This window comes from Glycine max, chromosome 6, assembly GCF_000004515.6.
Source record: "Glycine max cultivar Williams 82 chromosome 6, Glycine_max_v4.0, whole genome shotgun sequence".
NCBI classification, from domain to species: Eukaryota; Viridiplantae; Streptophyta; class Magnoliopsida; order Fabales; family Fabaceae; genus Glycine; species Glycine max.
This window is the reverse complement of record NC_038242.2, coordinates 25751825-25759421: the sequence shown is the minus strand read 5'-3', so window position 1 is coordinate 25759421 and position 7597 is coordinate 25751825.

Genomic DNA, 7597 nt, shown 5'->3' with positions numbered 1-7597 from the left:
CAATGCAAGGGTAAGTTTACCAAAAACAAGCATACTATAGCAGGATAAAAGTTAACAAATTAAGCATGATCCACTATCATCACATATATAATATAACCTATAGAAATCATACATAAAGCATAAGTCTTAGAATTTACCTAACAAAGCATACGATAACAATCATCAGTTTGTCAATCAACATATCAAAACTCAATCATCACACACCATCATCTTCCTAGTCAATCAATTATCATCGTCATTATTTATTCATCAAACATCATCATCACTAGTCCATCACTAATCGATGCCAAAGACAAACTTGACTTCATGGAGATTTACATTATGTGAGCAATTAACCCAAGTACATTCCTTAACTTAGGCACACCTTGACCATTTGGGGAGACATGAATTAACCTATGGAAGATTTGTAATTTTATTGAAAATAGATGAGCATGGGTAGTGGCTTACCTTAGTAAGGTATGCATTAACCTTCTATTCTATAGACCCTTTTAGCGTTAGCCACCACGAAAACCTCCACCACTAGGTTAAGGACCCACCAAGCACCCACAACTTATGCGCCTATTCATAACAAACAACTATGCTTAGATTCCTTGAGATTTTAAGTACGATGTAACACCCTAAAATATCGCTAATTATAAATCGATGATTAATTATATTTATCATGTTATTTGATTATATGATTGACTTGAATGAGTTAAGGTATGGTGTGAATTAGTCATGTGTGATTTTCTTGATGTGGATGTTGAGTTATGTAGAGTTTTATTGACATAAGTTGAAATTATGAGATTTCAAGTTTCACCTAAACCTATTCTGGTAAAACCACAATCCTGGATTTTTGACTGTTGGATCATCTTCAAGTTTTGACTGTAGGTTCCTAACACAAGTCCCGCCATTCTAACCGTTGCGATTTTGAAAATAACAAATTTTCACCTCTCGCTTAGCGCGAGAAGCACGCTAAGCACAATTCCAACCTGAGAGGGAATTGCGCTAAGCGAGAATTGTTGTGGTTATTGCAAGAGGAATTGCGCTCAGCGAGAATTGTTGCGCTCTGTGCAAATTCCAACCCAAGAGGGAATTACGCTGAGTGATAATTGTCATGCTTAGTGCCAAAAGTGAACTCCTGCTTAGCGAGATGAGCTTGCTAAGCGAGATGTGCAGATTATAAATACATTCATCAGCGTGAAAAACATGATTTTTTCACTCTCCTCCACTCCAAATTAATGTAAGCTCCATTGGAGCTTGTAGGCCTAGGATCTTCTTCATCAATGGATTCCTTTGCTTCTTGGAAGATGAATGGAAGCGGAATGGAGAAGGAAGAGAGAGAGGAGATGCCATTTCAAGGAGAAGATGAGTCTAGAAGAAGCTCACCACCATAGGAGGCCATAGATAAGAGCTTGGAGGGAAGAAGGAGATGAATGAAAGGAGAGGAAGAGAAGAGCACGAAATTTTTGTGCTCTAAAAGAGCTCTGAAATCTGAAGCTTAATTTTCAAATGATCAAAGTTGAAAAAAAATGCACACCCAAGGCCTCTATTTATAGCCTAAGTGTCACACAAAATTGGAGGGAAATTTGAATTTCTATTCAAATTTCACTTGAATTTGAAATTGAATTTGTGGAGCCAAATTTTGGAGCCAAAATTTCACTAATTATGATTAGTGAATTTTGGCTATAGTTCAGCCCACTAATTCAAGATCAAGTCCAAGATTCTCCACTAAGTATGCTTAGGTGGCATGAGGCATGTAAAGCATGATGAACATGCACAAAGTGTGACTATATGATGTGGCAATGGGGTGTAGCAAGCAAATGCTCACCTCCCCCTCTAAAATTTAATTGGATTGGGCTTCTCCCAATTCAATTAAATTTATTTTTCAACACACACATCAAATATTCACTTAATGCATGTGAAATTACAAAACTACCCCTAATGCAAAAACTAGTCTAGGTGCCCTAAAATACAAGGGCTGAAAAATTTTACATTTCTAGGGTACCATACCTACATTATGGAGCCCTAAATACAAGGCCCAAAAATAATGAAACCTTAATCTAATATGTACAAAGATAAGTGGGCTCATACTTAGCCCATAGGCCCAAAATCTACCGTAAGGCTCATGAGAACCTCAAGGCCTTCTCTTGCATCTCTGGCCCAATCTTCTTGGAGTCTTCTATCCAATGCCCTTGGTGGGTATGATTGCATCATTCCCTCCCCCTTGAAAAGGATTTAACCTCAAATCCATAGGTTCTTGAAACTCAGGGATTCTTTCCTCAACACCTGTAAAAAGAATAAAAACATATGTATTAGTGATGTTGGGTATGTTAGAGTAGGGTAAGGACTGAAAACCCCTTTCCTGACCATCTTCCCATGAGAGAACATAGTTCCTTACCAACTCAATGAGTGGTGCTACAAGTATAGAAAAATATGAGACAAACCTATTGTAAAAGTTTGTTAAGTCATTGAAGCCCCAAATGTCCCTTATACATGGTGGAGTAGGCCACTCAGGAATGACCATTATTCTCTCAGGGTCCATGGGAAGCCCTTGATCATTATTTTAAAAGTTAAGGAAAGTAATTGAATAAAACATACCTTTTTCTTTATTTTCATGTTGATTATTCCTACAAAATATTATGACAAACCTAAGGTGTCCCATATGAGCACCTAAGTTTGTATTGAAACAAAAAATAAGAACAAACCTACCTAATGAGTCCCTATGTACACAAATCATGAAGATGTTGGGTGCATGAGTGATTTTACAAAAGAGGGTTGCACCACTCAACATGATGGAAGCTTGCTTGTGGAGCTTCTATGGAGGCTGGATCTTTGAGCTTCAATGAGATCCTTCAATGGTGATTTTTCACCATGGAGATGCAGCGGAAGGCAAAGGAGAAGAGGAGAGGGGAGGCACCATCCACTAGGGAATAAGCCAAGGAAGAAGGAGCTTCACCACCAAGAATTGCCTTGGATAAGAAGCTTGAAGAGGATGCTTTAATGGAGGAAAAGAAAGAGAGAAGGGGGGGAGCACGAAATTGAAGGAATAAAAGAGGGAAAGAAGTGGAACTTTGAAGTGTATCTCATAAGACTTTCATTCATCAAAGTTACAACAAGTGTTACACATGCTTCTATTTATAGACTAGGTAGCTTCCTTGAGAAGATTTCTTGAGAAAACTTCCTTGAGAAGCTTCTTTGAGAAAACTTCCTTGAGAAGCTAGAGCTTAGCTACACACACCTCTCTCATAACTAAGCTCACCTCCTTGAGAAGCTTCCTTAAGAAGATTCCTAAAGAAGCTAGAGCTTAGCTACACATACCTCTCTAATAGCTAAGCTCACCTCCTTGAGATGAGAAGCTAGAACTTAGCTACACACCCCTATAATAGCTAAGCTCACCCCCATGACAAAAAACATGAAAATACAAAAAAAAGGTCCTTACTACAAAGACTACTCAAAATGCCCCGAAATACAAGGCTAAAACCCTATAATACTAGAATGGCCAAAATACAAGGCCCAAACGAAGGAAAAACCTATTCTAATATTTACAAAGATAAGCGGGCTCATACTTAGCCCATGGGCTCGAAATCTACCCTAAGGCACATGAGAACCCTAGGGCCTACCCTTGGATCTCTAGCCCAATCTACTTGGAGTCTTCTACCCAATTCCCTTGCGGGATAGGATTGCATCATTCCCTCCACCTCGGAAAGGATTTGACCTCAAATCGCGAGGTTCTTCATACTCTGGGCTCCTTCCCTCAACACCTATAAAAAGAACAAAAACATATGTATTAGTGGTGTTTGGTATATTGAAGTAAGGTAAGGTCTGAAAACCCATTTCTTGGGCATCTTCCCATGAAGGAACATGGTTTCTCACCAACTCAATGAGTGGTGCTACAAGTATAGAAAAATATGGGACGATCCTTTTGTAAAAGTTTGTTAAGTCATGGAAGCCCCAAATTTTTCTTATACTTGGTGGAGTGGGCCACTCAGGAATGACCTTTATTCTCTTAGGGTTCATGGGAACCCCTTGATCACTATTTGAAAAATTAAGAAAAGTAACGCAATAAAACATACCTTTTTCTGTATTTTCATATTGATTATTCCTACCAAAAAGTATGACAAACCTAAGGTGTCCCATATGAGTACCTAAGTTTGTATTGAAACTAAAAATAAGAACAAACCTACCTAATGGGTCCCTATGTACACACACCATGAAGATGTTAGGTGTATGAGTGATTTTACAAAAGAGGGTTGCACCACTCAAAACATTCATCATACCACCTATTTTAGGGACTTGGTGCATAATAATACCTATTTTGGGCACCAACAAAGTACAAGGATTTAAGCTCTTGCGAACCAAACCCTCATCCAACAACTTCTTTACTTGATGAATAAACTCAAGCACAAGAGGTGTCGCAATGCTAGCAAGTGCCTTTTTACAAAAGAGAAAATGTGGAGGTTGTCTAAGAGGGAAAGTTTCTTTAATGTTTGTCTTTATTGTAAAATGAGTTTCCTTCTTAGCTAAACTCTTGGAGGAGACACTTACCTCCTTACACTTCTCTTTAACCACTAATGGTTGTCCTTCTTCTTGGGGGTAGATTTCTTCACTAGATTCTTCCCCTTTTGCTTTTTCACTTTCACTAGAGGAAGGTGAAGTAGTAGCCTCATCTTGGCTACTATAAATGTCTTGGCCCCTCATAATCATGGTTTTATTGGTGGGGCATTGAGAAGTAATGTGTCCTCTTCCAAGACATTTAAAGCACTTTATAGAGCTAGTTTTCTCTTGCATACTAGCCTTAGGGGCTTGCTTTTCTATTGTCTTCCCCTTATCATCTTTGGGCTTAGAAGGTGTCACCCCTAAGATGCCTTGACCTTGGTCTTTCTTTGGATAAGAGTGAGGGCCATAAGATTTTGAAGTAGACTTCTTTTTAAGTTGTTGCTCTACCCTTATTTCCCAATCTATGTTAGCCTCTACATTGTCCTTCCCCTGGAAGTATGAGAGTTTAATGTTAGCCTCTTGAGGCTTTCTTTCCTTTTCTCTTCTATGGGAGTGAGGTCTAAGATGTGACCTATGCCTTCCTTCGTAATAGTCACGAAGTTCTTCACTTAGGCTTTTGCAAGAGTTATGACTACTATAGGAGGCATGTTTTTCTCTTTTCATTTCTTTCATTATTTTTCTTCTTTCTTCCTCTCTTATTTTCTTTCTTTGATCTTGACTTATTTCTTCCACTCTTTTTTTTCCTTTTTCTTTTCTCTCTTGTTTTTCCTTCCATAACTTGAGGGAACTCAACTCATCTAAGATTCTAGATAAAGGGTCTTTATGACTAGTACCCTTGCCATTAACACTAGATGAATGATGACTCATGTTGGTTCCTAAGTTGTGGTTCTTTCTTGTTGGAGGTTTGAAAACAAAAGGTAAAAGAAACTATGGTTGAAACTAGCCAAATAAACACTAAAAGAGGTGTGAAAGATAAGGTAAAAAACTAATTGGTAAAAGGAAAGCTATCAAGGCGGTTTGACAATGGAAGGTAAAGGAAATAAGCTATGAAAGTAAGCAAGAAATGTAAACTAGGCGAGTCCTAAGAGTGTTTGGATGACCACATTCAAGGTTCCCAACAAAACACTCACTATCCTAAGGAAAATTGCCTAAAATTATTACACACAAATGGAAGTTTGGTAACCTATTGAAGGCTCCCAACACACTTCCAATGAAAGGCCTTTTTGTTACAATACTTGAAAGCAATGAAGGTAAGTAAATTACAAATTACAAAATTACAAAACGGTCCTCAATTTTGGTGGTTGTTCTCTCTTTGGTGATTCACTCAATTTGGAGTGCTTCTTAGTCCAATAGCTCTTAAGGTGGTTGGCCCCTTGCTTCTGGACTCAAATTCTTCAAGGGATGGCACCAATCCTCCTTCCAATTCCCTATATGCCAACCCACAAACAAGGAAACAAAGAGACAAGCAATAACCAAAGACCAAAAAAAATGAAATGAAAGCTAAACCAATGGAGTTTTAACAAGACAATTTTTCAAGGATTATTCAACAAATAAAGCAATGAAAAGGACATAGAAGCAAGCTAGGACTCAAAGAGAAACTTAGAATGGCTTTAGAGTAGAGTAAAAAAAAACTGAAAAAAAGACTCAACAAAACTCTATCTTTGGCACTTGTCTTCACACTAATTTTGAATTGAAATTTCCAATTATAGAATAAATTTTGAGCCAAAACAACAAGCACCCTTCCCTTCCACCTTTTTTTTTTCTGGATACTGATTTTCCTGCCAACTTGTGCGATTTTTCGTATTTTTTCCTTTTATCCAAATCAGTTTTTTCTTTTTTATGACTTTTTTCCAGATGTCTATAAAATTCAGTAAAAATTTCAGCTCAAAATTCGAAGTAACCAATTCTCAGTAATTTTTACAAGTTTGTATGTCCAAGCTGCCAGCACCAGCGATTTGTTTCTTTAACCATGGTATATTGATTGCCTTGGGCTTACTTTCAACCTTGCTATGTATGTTGAACTCACTAGGATTGTTTACCACAGTTTTAGGAGTTCAATATTCACTTAGGATCAACATTTCAGCCAGCAATTCAATCACCAAAACTCAAATTCACAATAGACACAATCATAAGGAAACCTAAAAGTTCAAGAAAAGGTTCACAATCAAAGACTCTCTAAGAATTTTGCATGAACATGTTAAGGACTAATTAACATGAAAGATTTGACTCAAATCAAATAATAGGCTAAAAGAATTTCATACACTCATGAACAAATGAGTTAGACAAAGAAACAAGAAAATAAAATTCAGCACAACATAAGAAATCTTATGTGACAAGTTTCATGACTAGACATGACTTCTATGACAAAACTACAATAGGTGAACAAGTCACTCTAGATTTTTGAGGTTTTCTTCTACTTTAATATTTTTGTAAGAATTTTATGGTTTAGTTTTCAGCCACAAAAAATAACAAGACAAAACTCAAAGGAACCTAAACTCAACACAATTCATGGTTCAAGAACAAGAACAAGAAATTTGAACCATAGAAAATCAAATCTAACTTCTATAGCAAGTTTAATCGGTGCAAACTCTAAACAATCATGTTAAAAACATTTAGAACAAGACATGTGAGGAGATACATGGAGAAAAATGAAGAAAAAACAATGGAAGAGAAGGTAAAGCAAAAAAATTAATGGAGGTTTAAGGAGCACCTACTTAAAGCTCTTGTGCTCTGATACCACTTGATGAAAGCTTGCTTGTGGAGCTTCTATAGAGGCTGGATCTTTGAGCTTCAATGAGGTCCTTCAATGGTGATTTTTCACCATGGAGATGCAGCGGAAGGCAAAGGAGAAGAGGAGAGGGGAGGCACCATCCACTAGGGAATAAGCCAAGGAAGAAGGAGCTTCACCACCAATATTTGCCTTGGATAAGAAGCTTGAAGAGGATGCTTTAATGGAGGAAAAGAAAGACAGAAGGGGGGAGCACGAAATTGAAGGAATAAAACAGGGAAAGAAGTGGAACTTTGAAGTGTATCTCATAAGACTTTCATTCATCAAAGTTACAACAAGTGTTACACATGCTTCTATTTATAGACTAGGTAGCTTCCTTGAGAAGATTTC